The sequence below is a fragment of the Hirundo rustica genome, chromosome 4, assembly GCF_015227805.2.
Source record: "Hirundo rustica isolate bHirRus1 chromosome 4, bHirRus1.pri.v3, whole genome shotgun sequence".
Taxonomy (NCBI): domain Eukaryota; kingdom Metazoa; phylum Chordata; class Aves; order Passeriformes; family Hirundinidae; genus Hirundo; species Hirundo rustica.
Window position 1 is genome coordinate 25,980,485 of NC_053453.1, and position 19,569 is coordinate 26,000,053.

A 19,569-nucleotide genomic window follows, 5' to 3' on the forward strand; every position below is an offset into this window, starting at 1 on the left:
TTAGAAACATACAGAAATTTTCCAATATATTTCTGTAGCTGACATTGCATCCTTTGTTAAGCAGATATGGCAGAATGATTCAACAGAAACAAGGGAGCCAGCAGTCTGGTGATTCATGGAGAAATTCAGTCAATTGGACAAACTGAAGAATATTTTCAGTTCTAAAGGACCATATATATTAACTGGAATTACTACTCAACCTAACAGGCCTTAAAAATAGCTGACATCAGACAGTGACAATATATCTTATTTCAAAGCCTAAAATATTGTTTCTACTTTTGCTTTCCCATTTTATCTTCATCTTCTTTGCAATTAATTATTCAGTCAAAAGAAGAAGCCTTTTTCCTGAAGTACTTGGCAGTTTATGATAGGGACACACATCAAGAAAAGACCCACCACTCTAAATGTGAACTGTCTGTAGTTTCATAGTTTAATACTACAGTACATAAGGTGACTAAAGTCCAACGGAAAATGTGCATCATCCACCACAAACTGCAGTATGTTCAGCTTGTAGTCTGGTGTTGTTCAGATTCACAGAATGGTACTGGCACTCTTTGTGTACTGAGAAATTTCTCACAGTAAGTAAAATAAGAATTTTCTCATTTTGCAGCTAGAAAGTGAAATGGAAACCAAGAATTCATTATCTGGAGAATAATCAATATTTTTTTGTAATTTTTAGACATCCTGTCTTTGTGTGTTAGAACACATCTCTACATCTTCTGCTAAATTCATTCTCTTGGTAGCTTATGAGTTTCTCACACACTTATTTCTCAACAAACACAATTGTATGATTAGTTACAACTTCTAGACCAAGGATGTACAGAAGTGCAAAAGTATATCCTTTAAAGAGTGTCTACATGGACAAGGGTTGAGTGTTTAGCTGATTAAAGAGATTGGCACACCTAAATAAATTTTTTGTAGAGAAGAAAGTGTTTCTTTTAAAAAGTATGAAATCCTAAAAGGAAAGAAAGTCCAAAGAAAGAAGATGGTTGGAGAAGTATCAGTAAGACTTAATGTAAAAGTTTTAGGACAAAGACTATACTGAAACAGATAGGTTGTTCATGGCAAACAGAAGGCAATACTGTGTTCTTTCTAAAAAACAGGACAGTGTCAAGGGATTTTTGGGATTGGAGTTTTAATCTTTATACTTCATGTCCTTCCTGACTGGACCATAATGGGGTTGCTAAGGATTGCATCCAACTAATCCTGTCATTCATCTTTTATGGTCCTGGCCTATCCTATCTGCTATTAATCTGATGAGATTTATACATTCTTTAATCAAGAACAGTAGATGTTCTGTAGAGTAGAAATCCAGTTCATGCACAAGCACAGGCTACTCTAGTCACAGTAAGACAGGATACAGAAGAGAAAAAGAAAAAGGAAAAAAAAAAAAAAGGAAAAACAAAAAAAAAGTAAAAAACAAAAAAGAAAAAGAAAAGGTAAAAGGAAAAAAAATAAAAAAGAAAAAATAAAAAGAAAAAAGGAAAAAGAAAAGGAAAAAGAAAAAGAAAAAGAAAAAGAAAAAGAAAAAGAAAAAGAAAAAGAAAAAGAAAAAGAAAAAGAAAAAGAAAAAGAAAAAGAAAAGAAAAAAAGAAAAAGAGAAAAAAAGAAAAAGAACCACCAGAGTAGATACAGTACTTGTCATGCCACTGATATGACTGCTTTGGCAAATAGGACAAGCAGCAATTTTCTCAGACATCTAGTCCAAGCTTGGAAAAACTGGAGTGGAAGGGGTCTGATACAAAATATCATGCTTTCCTCTGTTGCACAGCTCAGGTAAAATTCATAATTCAGGTAAAATCTTTCTCATTTAGACAACTAAATGAAGATCACATTTATGGCAAGAATTGTGCAAAGATATCAACATACTTGCTCCCGGAAGAAGAGACTTGGAGCATAAAAAGTAAGAGCTTTCTATGCATTTTTATAGAGACTGCAACGAATACAGTGCTCCAGGAATACGAACAATGAAGATGCTGTGGTATAATTTGCTTCCAGTAAAGTCTAGAGTCATGAAAGCGTACAACAGGAAAGGAGAGAGACTGAGATTAAAGCAGAAATACGCACTGTAGAAGTAAGTTAAATATGAAAAGCCTCTACAGACAATTCACAAGAATGTGCATACATATGCATATATTAAAAAGATAATTCACTTATCTGTACAAAGACAGCTCTAGTGTAGTTTGGGTAACTGATTTGGGTAAATAACCTGGTATCATGGTCTTGAGGAACCAAAGCTCCATCATTTTTTTTCAAATTACAATCTTTCTCTATCCGCTCAAGATTAAGGGAGTAAAGAAATTTCACAAACATTAAATCCAATCTTTTTCTTTTTTCCTCAACTAAGAAATTATTATGGGCATTATTAATATTGGAACTTCTGCTAATATTTTTCAGAAACAACCTAAATGACACTTGTAATTAGAATATATTTTATGTAGACAATAAATTATCCTGGTTTTGAAATAATAGCTCACTGAATAAACTATTACATAGAGCAGACTCTCCTGCAGATACTTATGAACAGATAGGAAACCACACAAATTCCAAATAACATAATCAGATCACAGACCAAAACAAAATTTGTATTATAATGTTTTTGTCTGCACACTTCTCAATTTTAATAAATCTTAGATTGTTTCCTTTTACTGCAGACCAAGGAAAGATGTGCTTGTTATAAGAAGATAGTTTGTTTCCTCCACCACACAGTGATTATGCTTAGGAAAATCAGTGCAAACACTTACATCATCAGTACAAGCAGTTAAATTACTCCTTCAGTATGTATCATATTAACCAACTCCATCTTTCTTCTACCACTATGGCATTTGCGTACTTACTCCTCCACTTTCCTTTGAAATGCCTCAAAGTCATCTCTAATCTTTACGAGGCTAAATAAGTTTTCTGGTTATCTTTAAATTTTGAAACATGCAATATCCTTCATCCCACTTTCCAGCTCATTAATAAATATATTAAACAATGGTATTTAATGTACAGGTCAGGAGGAGACAGAAACATTAACCTTTTCCCATGCTGAAAATTGACAATATACTCCAATATACACATACTCTATCCTCTGTGTCTTGCTTCTAACCTATGATGGAAATTCAACTTTCACCTAGAACTATTCAGTTTTCTTAATAAATCACTCATGAAGGACTGTGCGGACCGTGTCAAAGGCTTTTTGAATGTCTTTTGAATCATCTCTTTTGGTCTCACCTTAAAATAAAAGCATTATTTTTGAGACATTTACAAATATTTCTTGTAGACTGAAAATACTGTTCTTATTAGATGTGATGGAGATGTGTGTGCTCTGCAATTTCAGTAAACTGAGGCCACAGAAGAAGAGCATGGTTTGCCCTGTGAAAGGGCAGACAACGAAAAACAGCTGAATCAGTAATGCGGAAAAATGAATTCTAAGGGCATATTTTTCCTGTTGTAATGAAGAACTTCAGCGCTCACGGTAAATCACACAGGTGATGGAAGACTCGGAAGCAGTGGCAGCAGCAGTAACATAGCAATCACTGCAAGTGCACAAAGGCTCCCATGATGCTGACCAGGACCATGCTGTCAGCATTGCACAGAATCTGAGGGAGGTGATAGTCCTGTGTAAGACAAGAGATGACAGTGACAGACTGATAGGAAATACCTGTCATGATAGCAGGCAATATATGCGTCTAAGCTCTCTATACATAGACTGGAGAAGTTTGAATGACTGACTTGGAAGAGGATAATGAGGTACTTCACAGTCATTACAGGCAGCACAGGAGAGAGTACAATAGGGCTTATCTGAAAATCAAAAAGTAGAAAATTAATGGCACTTTTTTTTCTACTTTATGAAGAATAATGGGTATCGTGAAGTCAGACGGTGAAGGACTATAAAACTGAAAACAAGCTGCCTATATTTGATGCTTTGCAGGGGAACTGGGGAAAGACGCAAAGAGAGATGTTAGGAGAATCTCTGCAGAACACTGGGAGCAATGAATGAGACAAGATGACATTTGTCATGTGCTGAAAAGAGGCCAGTTGTGGTATCTGAAATGTGGAGAACCTGCATGAGAGTTTCAGCTCAGTCCACAGCTTAAGAAGCTGTACCTTAGCACGGATGAGAGAGATAGGAAAGATACCCAAAATCTAGATGTTTATGTTTCAAGCGTAAGACAACTAATGAGATGATAGAGTTGACAGTGATGAAGAAAAAATGTGAAATTGGAAAGATTATTCCTGTTGGTTCTGAAGTTAATGTCTAAGCATACACAGGCTGGTATGAGGAAGATGGGATGAGTTGTATCTGCATGGACTTGGGGGTTTTTTTTGGTTGGTTGTGTGTAAGTTTGGTTTTTGGGGGGTATTTTTTTGATTTTGGTTGGTTGGTTGGTTTGGAGTGGGTTTTTTGTTTGTTTGGGGGTTTTTAAATTTTTTTTTTTTAGTGTTTTTATGGAGTAAATGGTATCTGGAGTGCAAATCACAAAGATGATGATTAGAGTTCTCATTTACACAGCTATAATAAGAGCTCTCTGATGAAAATGGTGAAGAATCATTCAGAAGGATAAAAATAAAACTAGGAAAGTGTAGGATGGAACTGGGAGAAGAGAAACTCCTTACAATTATTGAGAATAGCACACCCACAGAGCTCACACACTGGCTAAGGGATGAAGAAGTTAATGTCTGAGCAAAAAAGTCAAAGAAAGGAGCAGCTTCAACTATTTAACACTTCAAAAATTGTTAACAATTTTTTCTGCTTTTTTCATGAAATAAATTTTATTTTTTCATACTGTTTTTGTGGTAATTCCCTTATCACAGCAGAAATAATTTAATTTTCTTAAAAATAAAAGAAGCCCAGCAGAAGGGTACAGCTGACAAATTCTGTTGCTATTAGTGATACTGCCAGATCAGCCAAAAAACTGAGTGATAAAAAGTGAGGGAACCTGCCATTTCCAGGAGTCTGTCCTTGGACACTTGCTGTGAAAAGCCACCTTCATTTGCAATGGGTGAACAGGTTATGCGTAAAAGAAGACAAGACTTTTTTTCTTGTCAACTGCTCAGTATGAAGTGTTAGTTTCTCAGCAGACAACAGAAGTAAGTTGCCAGTGATCCTTGAAGCCAGAAGTACCCATTTGCAAGTACAGAACAGAGCTGCTTTACCAGCGCCGAGAGAAATACTATTTAAATGCTTCAGAATAGTTTCTGATGTACGGTGTTTGGATCATGGAGGTGGCAAGGTATTTGATGCAACCTAGTAACTCTCACTTTTGTGTGAACACATATTTAAATAGCTATCAAACAGATTCTTAGTGTTCTGCTTAGTGGTCAAGGAATACAGCAACTGTCAAGAACAGGAACTGAATTATACTTCTTTTTTGGAGAGTCAAGGTCAATCTAAATTTATTGCTTTGCCAATGACATGTGATGATGTTTAAAATATATACAATTGCTCTAAGACATCACCCAGCTTTATTTGCTTGTTATTTCCTAGCACTATATCAAAGCTATTCTAATGCAGCTGAAACGATATGTGGGAAACACTATTACACAAATTTTGACCTTTTTTTTTTTTTTTTTTTTTTTTTTTTTTTTTTTTTTTTTTTTAATTTTTGGCATTTTATTTTTTGTGACTGCGATGTTGTACTCAGAAATACTAAGAACTGGATAATAATGGTGGGAATAGGTCCCAACAAACAAAAACTGACCAACAAGTCAAGCAAGCCCATGGTAAAATTCACAACTGTGTTAAGCATAAACAAGAGTTAATGAAAAGTGCGTTGTACAGAATGCAGAGCTTATTTCAGAGTAAACTGTAAAAGAAAACTCAAATGGCTCTCAAGCGTTCCAAGAATAAGCAAAAGCCTAGTGACAGAAACAAAGGATCAATATAAACCTTTAAACCCTTACTGCTACGCTTTCTTTCTGTGGAAAGCAGTATCATTTAGAGGACTTAAAATGGGTCTTGCAGATGCTGAAGAATCTGTGATTCATAAGAAAACTAAGGAAAAATCTAAATCCTATATAGATTAATCTGTAAACCTTTTCTTTTTCTAATTAATACTGTTTTTGTTTAATCTTATTACGTCTTACTACTTTAGCATTATGTTTTGAACCCAAATGCTAAGATCCTTTATATTTTATTGTAACAATTACCATTTATTTTGTAATTAGAACATTTCAGTGTTTTAGCTAGCATTCTAAGCCACCTCTTAGATAACAAGTTCCACTGTTTCCACTTAAGCCACCTTTTAGATAACAACTTATATTGTTTCCAGCCTATATTTTTCTAAAAATCACCTTACTTTCTTAAACTGTTGGGGAACCCTTTCAAAACAATAAATGGAGAGAGCAAGTAATCTCCCATCAAAGTTTACAGGAGGCATGTGGCTCAACACATTCTTCTCTGTGTACTGTCTTAGCTATCAGTAAGCAATATTCAGCAATGCAATTGTTCAGCAGTATGGTTTCCAGTCAACACACACACACACACACACACACACACACAAAAAAAAAAAAAAAAAAAAAAAAAAAAGAGGTTGAGATTCATCCAGAAAAGCTATGGGAATTAACAACAGGTGAAATGCAATATTCATTAAAACCATTATTATATTGAAATGTCTTCTTTTTTTTAGAAATATTAAACTTATGAATATTTTAAATTTTAGAACAATCAAGTCCCATTAGATCTTTTCACGATATACTGGACAGTATTTGTGTTTTATTAATTCACATTATGTGATTGACAACACTAAGGCATGTTTGTACCACATGAGGATGTAGACAGGCTTAGAGGTTTACAAGTGCAGATGTGGATTTCTATTTACAGCTGATATTTTAAGTTGGAGAAAAAAAAAATTAATATGAGAAAAGGTAGCCAGTCATCCTCAGATAACTCTGCTCAGGTATTCTATATAGAATACAGAATTCTGTATATTCTACAGGTGTTCTATAGAGATTTCCTATCAATAACATAACAAATACTCCTCCTTAATCAGCTGCTATTCATTCATTCGTTGGTTTCCACAACAATTAAAAAGAAGGGGAAAAAAACCCCAAAATAATGCACTAGATATTCAGCCACAGATCATAATTTTAAAAGAAGAAGAAAAAAAAAAGTACCTAGTAAAACTCGCTATAATTTAGCAAAATATATTTTTAGGTAAGGTTCTAATAATCAAAGTAATACAAAAGATCAAAACATGAAAAAAATGATCATATCAGATACAAAAATAATCTTCACATGCTATAAATGGATAAAACCCACTGCTTGCTTGATATAAATTATATTGCTGACAATGAAGTGCATTTGAGAGAAAAGAAATCACTTTGCCATCAAGTGATGATTTTTATTTGCAGCAGGAGGGAGAATGCCTCTGGAAAAGCATTCCATTGAATTTTTTGTTGTTGCAGTCTACGCTTGAGCTGGCTGTTCAGAGAAACTGTTCTCAAATATTGTACTGACACAAAATGAAATGCTGACAAAAACTTGTGCACAGTGTGATATTTCTTACCTGAGATATACTGTGAGCTAACACAGAGGTGTTATTTGAAATAATGGACTAGATCATCCCTGGGCTTAAAAAGACACAATTAGAGAAACTCTGTGCTGATTTTGTCGACTAAATGGGTTGCTGAGGGTCTTGCGCAAAAGTATTACCTAAGTCTACAGGACAAGAACACACATATGAAATTTTTAAAAGTATCTCTCCTCCTGTTGCAGATGTCAAAGAAAACAATTTGCCCTCAAAAAGACTCAAAAAGCAGTGCCAGTTTATGAGGAAAACAGGCACAAGGAACTGTGTATGAAGAATTATTCTAGAACCCCAGAAACTTCACCTTGTGATTTAAAAAACTTCCCTTTATATACATGCAAATGGTACTTCCCGAATTACAGCTTATTTGTGCTTTGTAACACGGACATTGAAGGGAGTTTGTGTACATTTTCAATACATTTTCTGCAGTCCAAAATGAGCATTCTCCTTTTTTAATGGAATTTCCCCTTCTACAAAAAAATAACAAATGCAGAACTTTACAAAAAAACAAAACCAAAACATGTAAAGAATATCTCTAAGGCTCCCAGTGAAGCTGCCTGTAATGTCAAATAAAAATATTCACAACACAAGCATCTCTAGTCAAATCTTCTACCAAATAATAATATGAAAAAGAATTTATGTTTTAAACGCTATTTTTAACCTCAGATACATTCTTCACATGAACATCCACATTTTCTATTAAATTGCTACTTTTATACAGTACTCTGTGTAGTATGATCCTCTTAATCCACAATTCAGGACTGATAATCATTCTTTCCTTTGTACATTTCTAGGGATCTGTTGAAATGCTTGACTGCCTAAACTACAGTAATTTCCTTTATGCAGTTGTAAATTAAATTTTGTAGAAGTGGAGAGTGATTTAAAAAAATAAATTTCCTTTTAAGAAACTTAATACAGCAAAGAAAATTCAAGAGGTAGAGACATTCGTAGCTCTGCAGCTACACAGGGAGATAGAACAAAACATGAAGTGACAATTTTACAATTGTATTATATGGACTTTCCTCACCCAAGCTGACATGTAATGCAGGATATTTTACATAAACATAGAGCTCATGTTGTTTTTATCTTGGAATACTTCTCTCTCATCTTTTGAATACACCAATAAAGAGCTTTGACTGATTTATAAATATTTCTCCCTGCTTGTCGGTCACTTTCCTCAGAGAAACACAATTTGTATACTTTATATTCTGTCAGTTAAAATGCTGCCAAAGTGACTAAGTCCAGTAAAATAAATAATACAGTCCCTGGAAAAACCACATGACCAAAAAATAAGCATGAATAAAAGAAGCCGTAGGACTAAAAATAAAAATTAAAAACAAACAAACAAACAAACAAAACCCACAAAAACCAAAACCAAAACAAAATAAAAAACCCAAAAAACCCACCAAAACCCAGACAAACAAAAAACCCAAAACAAACAAGAAACACCCCCCCCGAAAAAACACACCCCCCCCAAACAAACAAACCCAAAACCCAAAAAAACCCCAAGCCAACCTGTGATCTTACTATTAAGTTTGTTAGAGAGCACTTAAAATAAAAAAGATCACAATTCTAGGCAAAAACTTAGAGAATGTAGCAACTGTAATTACTAGCAACATTACAAAATGTAATTGAAGTATATATGTAGAAAATTTGGGTTTAAGGGTACCTCTTTATCACTTAATGATTTACCCATAGAAGTCCTGACTCTACCAAATATTATTACAGACGGGGAATATCAAACTGGTAGCAGTCCACCAAAGATGCTGTAAATAATGATTTGGATTCCCTGACAAGTTGGCCAGATAAAAGTTCTGCTTTAGATGTTTTTTTTCAGGCAGATTTGGGAAATGAGTATATAAAATTTCGTTCCTAGTTTGATCTGTGCCTCACATGTTTGTGTGGATATTTACAAGGAGGTCCAGCCACTAGATACCCTGAGACTCTGAAGTTCTAAGCCAAAACCAAACACAAGTCATTGCTTATTCACCACGTAGATCTTGTCTTTATTACTTGGTTATTCTTGATAGAGATGAACAAGATCATTCAAAGAAATGGCAATGATATCACCAAGGGCTATAATTTCAGCTGCAGTTTTTCTCCAATACAAATCAAACTAGTCCCTATTTCACAACACATTACACAGACAGATAGTGTTTGAAGTCAGACTAAGGACTCACACTAATGGCCTGTTTTTATGTAGTTTTCTTGAAACATGAATGGAGGAATGAAAACTCATTATTCTTTTATTTCTAAAAATTTTTTGTAATCTGAACTCTCCCTTACAGGTCCTAGAAAAGAGAATTGTTTAATTTCTGCATTTTCAAATGCACCTTGACAGTTAAGGAGTGTATCTTATTAAAAACAGTCTATATTTAGACAGGAAAGAAAAGGACAAATGGATCTATCATGCAATTCCACATTTTTCTAGCAGCAATATATAAACCACAAGTTAGCTAAGTGAATACTGAGTTCATTTATTTTCACATGGAAACTTCATCCAGTTGTCAAACTGACTAACTTCCTAGTTCCACCCTGCCATTGGATTTCTTTCAACTTTCTATAGATCCTGAAGGATCATCAGTTTGAAAAGCTAATATGGAAGAGTACCAATGTTTGAAGAGCTTCTTTTCTACTTCACCATAACATCATAAAAAAAACCCCAAATTTAAAAAGGTCAGCTATTACTTTCATTTGAACAGCAGCGCTAAATGTCAAAGTGGTTGGCATTAAGTAAGCTTGCAAAGTGACTATTTAAAGTACCCATGTATGTGCCAATATAAGCACTTGAGACAGGTAATCTGAAAGAACAGAGAAGAAAGTACTTGATTTAGTATGAAGACTTCTGAAAAAACCCTCCTTCAAGGATTCAGTTATAATCCCACAGATACAATAATTAAATTCACTTCATGTGAAGTTGATCTGGCACTGATATACCCTTGTACGAGGTGGCTTTGTACTCAAGTATTGTGCAAAAAAACAATTATTTGCACTTAAATCATCTACATGCTTGAAGTAATGGCATTTCCACTTTACAGGTGGGAAAACTGAATCACAGAATGGCTTGCTCAAAATTATTGTCACATTAGCAGCATTAGACAACAAAATTCAGAAGAGAAATCCACTTGGTGAGTATGTGGCTCTGTAAATGCTGAGCTGTTCAATTTTAGACAAGCAAAATGAAAAAGGTGACAAACTTTAACTGTTGAAATACTCCAGGACATATATAACTCTGTTTTACACCAGTAATGGGAATATTCATAAATTAAAAATATCTCAAGAGCTTGTTAAATCAGCACTACAGGGACGTTGTCAGGGATTCAAGTCCTGGGCATCCAGTACATCTTGCCAATACAAACTGAAACACAGAACACACGCTTACTTGGAAACTGTAGGCCTAACCACTAGGATCACAAATTCATCAAGGAAAAGAATAAATTGTTTTCCCTTTTTTTGTTTTCTTCTTTTAAATACATACCATACTATACACCCAGAAAATTCTGTCCTATGGGTAAACAGACACAAATTGCAGTGCCTAGAGTACATACAATAAGCACCTTCAACTCCACTGAAACCTAAAGGAGCTTTAGGCTCTCATCTCCATGACAGCTCATGCCCTTTAGAGCTATGTGAAGCAGCATGGTGGGAAAGAAAATTGGAGAGCAAAGAAATTCTGAGCACATTTACAAAGGGCAGGTACCTGCATTCTGGTTCCATTTGTGTATTATTCTTTCCATGAGTACAATATAACTTGACTGCTTTCTGCAGTACTTGTAGCCAAAATAAAATGGCTGTATCCAGATTGCTATGACACATGCAAGGTATGGATGAAGATCAGGGACCACTTGCTTGAGATTAAGTACCTCATGTGCTCCAGGCCTTTCCTAGGTTTGGGTGTGAACATAACAGAGAATACAGGAAGATGATAAAAATATTTTGTGACCTCAACCTAAATAATCTGATCTAACTGGAATTTCATATCAGAAACCAGCAAAGAGATTTCCATCTAAATTATTTTGTCAACAGCATGGTGGTATCCTTGCTAACCTAATATGGCACCAGTGAATAATTAGATACACAGGGGTGTGACTCCAATTGGAGGTGTTGGCATTGTAGCACTCTGTGAAAATATTAACTATGAGGTTAACTCAAATTTTCTCTTCTTTAATTAAATGCACACGGTACTAATGAGGTAACCTACTGTTCCTTGATAGCACTAATTAGCTAAGAGGAGAGCACACTCTCACACTGCAATTTAAACCTAAAAATAAGGTTGAAATATGCTAATTGCAGGCAATTTAAAACAGCACAAGTTGTAGAACTAGTCACAATAAGGAAAACTGATGGCTTTACAGCTCTGCAGCTGTAACTTTGGTTAAAATCAAAACACCCCACATAATTTTAGAACAATTTGGCAAAATACCCACCAGCCTCCTCAAAAATGGTTAATTCAGAGTATACAATACAAATGGAAAAAAACAAAACAAAAAACCCCCCAAAAACCCCCCCAAAACCCCAAACACGTGAAAAAACCCGCCAAAAACCCTCCCCGAAAGCTTATTATCCTATTAATCCAAAAAATGATAAATAATGTATGATAAATATGAACAAAATCTGATGAAGTCTACGAAGAAAAATATCCTTTTTTAAGCCTAACTCATAGCCATTAATTTTCTTAAACACATCTCTTTTTTATCTGTAGAGGTGTTGAGCAGCTGCAGTTTACACCGATGTTGACGGAGTCCTGGGTACACAACTTAACCGAAAGTCTGGCCCTAAAATTAGACTCTTGAATGGGAAAAAAAAAAAGAAATAAGGGAACATGTTTTCTCAAGTGAGTAGATTTTAAAGAACAAATCTGTGATCCTGTGTACAACTTTGAAGTGTGTGTTCTTTATATGATAACAATGGTTCAGCTTAGTCAGTGAGTTGTAGATGAAGTTGCATAGCATATTAACTTGTAACAGCATTTTCAAAATTCTCGCTTTAAAGCTTCAGCTGTTCAGTAAAGAGAAGATGGACAATCAGTCTTTTGCTATACAAGCAATTTTGCTGACTAATGCATGGAGGGATTGTGGCCTGAGCTTTGGCAGAGAAACACTTTTTTTTCCTCTTAGTATTTTTTCCTCCTTTACAGAAAAAGAGTAGCAAAACAAGGAAGATAAAAGGATTACAAGATAGTGATCCTTTAGTAAGACAGAAATTTGAGATCTTAACTGAATATAGGCACAAGAAAATTTTGAACTGAATGAAAATAACATCTCTCACATGAACAAAATGTTTCATCTTATTTTCTGAGTTGCTAAAGAAAATAAACACCAAAGAAAGTGATAACCCACATACTGTCATTCCAGGAAGAAATAAAATCTGTTTATGTGTATTTATGGAGATGCATGAATTCTATACATCTTGATATCAGCAGAATTCCTAAGGCATAACGAACTATCAATATAAAAAGTATGTACGTTATCTGACTTTACATCTTTTGTTTTAATTTTAAGCAATTATATATGCCTCCAGTTAATTTTTCAGGTGTTCAAGATTTAATTCCCATTCAGGGTTGCTAGATCAATGCTGTGGGGGGGCATCTAGCTCCTTAGTCAATGACGCTATGCTATGCAAAGGTCCATGAAATGCCCATTTCATATTTCTTGAGGCACTGTTACAACTGATAGATTTTCATCAAGGACCACCGCTATGGTATGTTACAAGAAAAGCGCAAGAGTAACCAAAAGTGATACTATGTCTCATTTGCCAGGTGGTTCTTAACATCATCAGAGAATCTGTTTAGTAGTATTTACAGGTTACATGAGCGGATGGACTATTTTCAATTGCAAAGGAGAGTAAAAGACATAAAACACCCCTCACCAGTCTTAGTCGGGCATCAGATTCATCCTGATTCTAAGTCAGTGACTGATTTTATTCTAGACATGTGAGCAAGACTAATTGAATGATAATACAGATGTTGAGGCAACTACGAGTCTGTGCACCTAAACTTATGACATCTCTTACCAATGTTAATCTCAAAACACAAAATGTCATCCCTTTCTGAGCCCAAAAACAGTATGATCTGTGCATGTAAACAGTAATGGTCCTTACTTAGGCAACTACACTGATATAAATGGGATGCAAATATGCTCAGATCCCATTCTACTTATATGATTTGCTGTGTGACCCAGGAAATTGCTGATATTCCACACACAAGAAGTGTCATCAGTGATGAGTGTCACTGGAAGGCACTTTTTTGTCTTTTTATTTGCTATTATTTGCTCATGTATTTGGTTGTTTTTTTTTTTCCTAATCTCAAAAGACTTCCCATAGAACTGTGTGAGAATGTTAACAGAGCCAAGATGGCTTGAGCCATCTGTTTTAAAGCAGTCTCTCCTAGGGTGACAGAATCACACAGTTCCCAATACACATAGTCCTTTTGCAGCAATGTCCAAGATGCATCTTTATTTCTGAGACAGAAGCATAATTATGGTGAGTTCTAAGTGATACTGGAAGGCACCCATATTGCATAGCATGAATGACATTTCTGCATGCAAACATCTCAAACAACAAGCAATCAAGTGGAAGTAAAAACTTTTCTAAATGCAAAGATAATTAGCCCCACAATAACATCCTACTGAAATGATGCATATAATTCACATTGATTAGAAAAGGAAGTTGATGTTTTATCTGGTTGACAGTTGTACTGTAAAGTGATACAGCCAAGATAACCCTAAAGAAAAACTTTACCATCTTCAGCACACATAATCAAGTTCCTGCAAATCTTTTCTTTCTTAAATAGTTTGTATTCCATTAAGAGCATTCTAATAAGTGAATGAAAGATTTCACAGGAAGCTAACAGGCTGTGAAGCAAACAGTTACCAGTTAAGCACTATGGAGATGAATGCAGTTTTAAATGATTTGCTACAGGATGAAGCTGCCTCTTAAACACAGTTATTCTCCTTCTTGAGGGATGCTTTAGAGAAACATACCTCTCATGGATTAAGAATTGTTTTCTTGAAACTTCTTGCACCTACCTTTTAGGTTGTTTGCATAAGTTACCAGTTGAGCTTTAATGATAATAAATAGTAAGAAATTTGATGCCATTGGGTTCTGCACTGTACCCAGTAACTATAGATATTGGGGTTTTTTTCTGAAATATATCCAGAAATCAAATTTCCTTTTTGTTCTTGCAAATGAACAGGAAACTCCACCTGAGCCACAGCCACAGGAATCAGAAAAGCAGGAAGACCTTGTTCTAGTCTCATTTGCCCAGTAGTCAGCTGTTGGCAGCCAGTGCCCTCAGCTTCTGCTTCCTGTGACACATGGATTTTCTCAACTGTTTGGCCAAACAGCCTCATTTCCAGTCCAAAGCATCCCACACAGTGAAGAAACCTCAGTTTCAAATATGTGACCTACCTCACTGACAGCATATATAAGATTGTCTTGTATGTGCAGACATACAAAACCCAAGTACCAAGTGTTTGCTTTTAACAGAATATAAATTACTATTGATCCAGATCATACACAAAAGATAACTAACACATAAATTCATAGTGCTCTTTGATTTTTATACTTGTTAACTTTTGTTAACTAGGTCCATACTACAAGAAAATAAAAGGTTCCCATCATTTCTTCATTTCGGACATCCTTTGATACCAAATCTCTCTGATCTAAACCCACAAAACTAAGTTATCATTTATATATCTATGCATATAAGCAACATGAAGCAAATAATGTTAAAAACGATATATTTAACTCAGAGACCCAATTTATGATTCTTTAAATACAGTTGGTCTTACAAAATAAAATCCTTTTTAAACACATTTTCTCTCCAATGAATACTTCTTAAAGATTTAAAGTGAATGAGGCCTACGGTCTCTGAAGTTTTGTAAATATACAGTAAATGGTTGAAGAAGATAAAAAGTTACCCTACTAAAGGGTTATGTGAAGTTAAAAAAAAAAAAAAAAAATAAATAAAAGTTCATTAGTTCTTTGAGTTAGATTTTAAAACTGCACCATGGATATATTTTTCTAAAGAAGACAAAGCAGATTACAATATGTTTCTACAATATATATAAAATAAATTGCTACACAAGAAAACGACATATTTTAGAAACGTTTCACCATATGCTGGAAATTTCTCCTTTACAAGCTCATTATCCAATAGTAGCTCTCAAGAATAAAGCTCATTTACATGTAAAATAAGAGTATGGTCTACTCTTTAAAGGCACAGTGATAAACACACCAATTTGACAATTACATTAATATGAATATTTGCATAGTCTCCCATCTACACCTGTTCTTAATTTGAAGCAGCTGCAGAACAAATCATACCACATAATCTGAGTATGCCACTGAGTCACATAAACCCTTCTCATCAAGTTTTTTTTTCTCTGTGTTTATATGTTTGTTTTGAACCCACAGAAAAAAAGATTTTGCTTGGACAATTTATATTCATCAGTGATAACATGCAGAAGATAAATTGCCTTTTTTGTTTTGTTTTGTTTTTTGGAGGGGTTGTTTGTTTTTTGTTTGTTTGGGGTTTCGTGTATTTGTTTGTGTTTGTTTTTTTCTCTGTTTCCTATAACGGTGGGCAATTAATTTCCATTACTAGATGAACAGCACATAGATAGATATTCAATATTTTACAGCTTATTGTACTAGATACACCTCCTGTTAAATATATTAAAAACATGTGCAGTCACCACCCAGCCCAATAAAATTGTACCAATGAAATCCTTATGGCTCTTAGCAACATAGGACTGAATGGTTACCACTTCTCTTTCTTGCAAAATTGGTGCCTTCCACTATTTAGAAAACTCTGTGTTTTGTACCAGCAGCATAAAAGGAACAACAAAACCACAGTTGACTGATAATTCAAAATGACAGTTCACACTAATGACACATTCTTCCTACATGTATGCTGCTCTTTTTTGATATACAAACAAGAAATAATTGAGTAATTTAAGACATTGACTTTATTCCTATGCATTCTGACTGTCATTAGGCCCTATTCTGTAATGTTAAACTCATTCAAACTGAAAGAAAATGAGGGAAAGGCAGCACATGTGGGAAATAACTGAATACATGCTTGATACAGCAATGATGGTAAAGGATAATTCCAAATGCAAAATACTCAATATTAATCGTAATGCTAAATTCTTTTTCAATGAATAATCAGCAGCACAGACATACAACCCATATTGCTCTTTCCACAGCTTTCTCAGGAAAAATAACCCATTACAGGTCCTGTGTTGCTTATTGCTTATGAGGGTGTTGTCTACAACCTCTAAACTGATGGTTTTACTAAAAGCAGAGGAGACTCAGAAGAGTGTTTCAGAACAAGTATTTAGAATTGGATATCCTTTTGGACTGGAATCCATCATTAAATACTGTGGTAGATCTACAGTCCTTAGCACCAAGGTAAATATAAACTGGAGGGTCAGGTCTGAACAATCTCAGCCATTCTGGCACTGAAACATCACTCAGACACAGGAGTTTTGTAACAGAAAACCAGCTCCTCTGGTGGCTAGCAAAAAGTGCAAAATTTTTATATTATAGTTATATTGTAGTAGAGATGTATGTTATGATGATCCTTCCAGTGTGGAAAAGAGCATGGCATCTGCCTGAAGCTGTCACATTAAGGAGAGTTGATGCTACTTTTCCAGTTCTAGACTAACAGAACAAACATCTGGGGATCTTAACTGTCAGCAACTGGGAACTACAGCAAAGACAAATGACAAGCAGTGTGGACAACATGGAGGACCACTGTAAGCTGTCATCAGAAATGAAAATGGGCAAAGAATTAACCAAATATTTTGAGAACTTTCAACAATAAAAATATATATATTTAATTAAATAGTAAACAATCATTCAGCTGTAAAACAAATGAAAAGAAACTAATATTTTTGTACAAGAGAGACATTTCTACAATGTGCAGCAGAGGCCACGCTGCATAACTCCTGGGAATAATTTATTTTGATACAGATGTCTGGTACTTTCTAGGTGACTTAGCCGGACTCTGGACTGCAGAATTTCTTCCTATTCCTTCTTTCCACTAAATATTTAGCTTCCTCAGGCTAGAAAGAAATAAAAAAAAATCCGTATTTCACCATTATTTATAGGCTGACTGGATAAGATACAGCATCAGCCTTTGCTAGCATGGTTCTAAGCATTCTAAGAAACATCACTGAAGCTGAGTCAAGTGACTCAGAAACTGTCTGTACTGATGCAGCAGAAGAAAATGCATGCATTCACTGTTTGCTGTAGTCCTACCCAAACAAATAGACATGTCAACTAATATTTATATCTTGAGACACCATATGTATCACACAAAACTTACAAAAGAAGATAAGAAAGATCAAAGTTAAATAGCTTGTGCACATTAAACCAATGTTTGTACATCCATAATACCCAGGCTGGGAAGAAATGTGCCAACTGATGTTAAACACTACTAGAAATCAGCATTCTGCTAAAGACCAAATAATAAAGTCAAAAATCTCATCAGATGTATTTTAAAATAATTCTACCAATGTAATCACATGTAGAAGCTGGATATCATGCCCAATATATTGCAAATCTTTTAATGTTAGATTTAAAATCCTGATATGAACATCAAATGATGCAACATGATACCTACATCAATTTGTTCATCCATTCTCATTCCAAACGCGAAGCTGAACTGTGACGTTAAAACTCAGAAAATTCTTGAAAGCAATCACTGTGGAGTTTGGTACACACACTTTAGTATGAGGGGTATAAAAACAGCCACTCTTCCTGATGAGATCTTCAACTCCCTTCATATTTTTTCACAATGATAAACACTCTTATTAAAGGAAATGTGTGATGGATGACTACGCCAAGGAGAGCTGATCAGCAGAAAAACTAGCACAATCTTTTATCTAAAATTAGCCTCAATGTAAAAGATTTAAATCATAAATTGCCTCCTAGGAGTAAGATCACACCCTAATCTTTCATATATGTCTTATGATTAAGGTGAACCATTTTATCATAACCATCTCAAGTACTTTTGCCCCTCTTGGATGTCTCAGAGAGTAGAAACATAGACACTGATCTTGGGAAAAAGGAAACACAAAATATTTTTAATTACCAGCACCTCCTAGTATATTTCTAGTAATTTAATTGCTGTTTTTGTCAGATCCAGAAGAAATCAGAAGGGATACAATTGCTCTCAGTGAACCTAAATGTATGGAAGATTTACACTGAACAATTCGCTTTTAAATGTATATCTGATATTTTAATTAGGAAAAGAGTATAACCAGAAATACTCAAAGTATCTGAAATACAACAAAAACTCCTCAATTTCATATTGCAATGAATATTCTCTCAAGCTATTTTTCTGTTCTGCCACTAAGCTATTCTTTGTCACATTCTTCTAGGACCCACTTCCTATAAAATTGAAATTTAGCTCATTTCAGAACAGGACAGTCAATAACAGAATTTTATTTTGCCTTTTTTCATAGCAGCAATTTATATGAGATTATATGTGGACTGTAGCCCACAATAAAGTTAAAATTAGGTTTATAACTTGCCTTGATACTGTGTTTCAAAGTTTTTTTTGCCAACATAATAGTACATGATAGAGTGACACACCAAAACAATGGAACCTTCTTTAAGGATTGTGTTGTAGAAGCTGTTTTAAATGCTTCTCTTGCTTCTAAGGAATGCAGGCACCTTTTCTCTCCTTTCTATTTTGACGGAGTTATTTGTATGGAAACTGAAGACATAAAAGGGAAGATCCCTTTTCCTTATGGTGGGAGAGACATTGAAGTCCTGTATGTAGGACCAGGAATCTGAAGGTCTGGGCTTCACTGCCTGCATGGCCAAAGCCATAACATAGATACAAACTCATGGAAGTTCCATGGAACTTCCAATGGAACTGAGGTACGACCTTTCTCTTTTTGAAGGCCCCTTTTAAATCACTTTCAGAGCATGGTACACGTTGAGCATCTGATTCACTCTGTCATGTTAGAAAGCGGCTATGTAGCTTGAAATTATTTGAGGGCCCAACTATTTTCCTTGAGCTTAATCATATTATTCCAAT

At 34.8% G+C, this 19,569-nt stretch overlaps 1 protein-coding gene across 1 annotated transcript in view; it reads right to left on the reverse strand.

Moving 5' to 3' along the window:
* FOXP2 (forkhead box P2) overlaps nucleotides 1–19,569 on the reverse strand; it is a 403,711-nt gene that overhangs the window by 91,384 nt on the left and 292,758 nt on the right.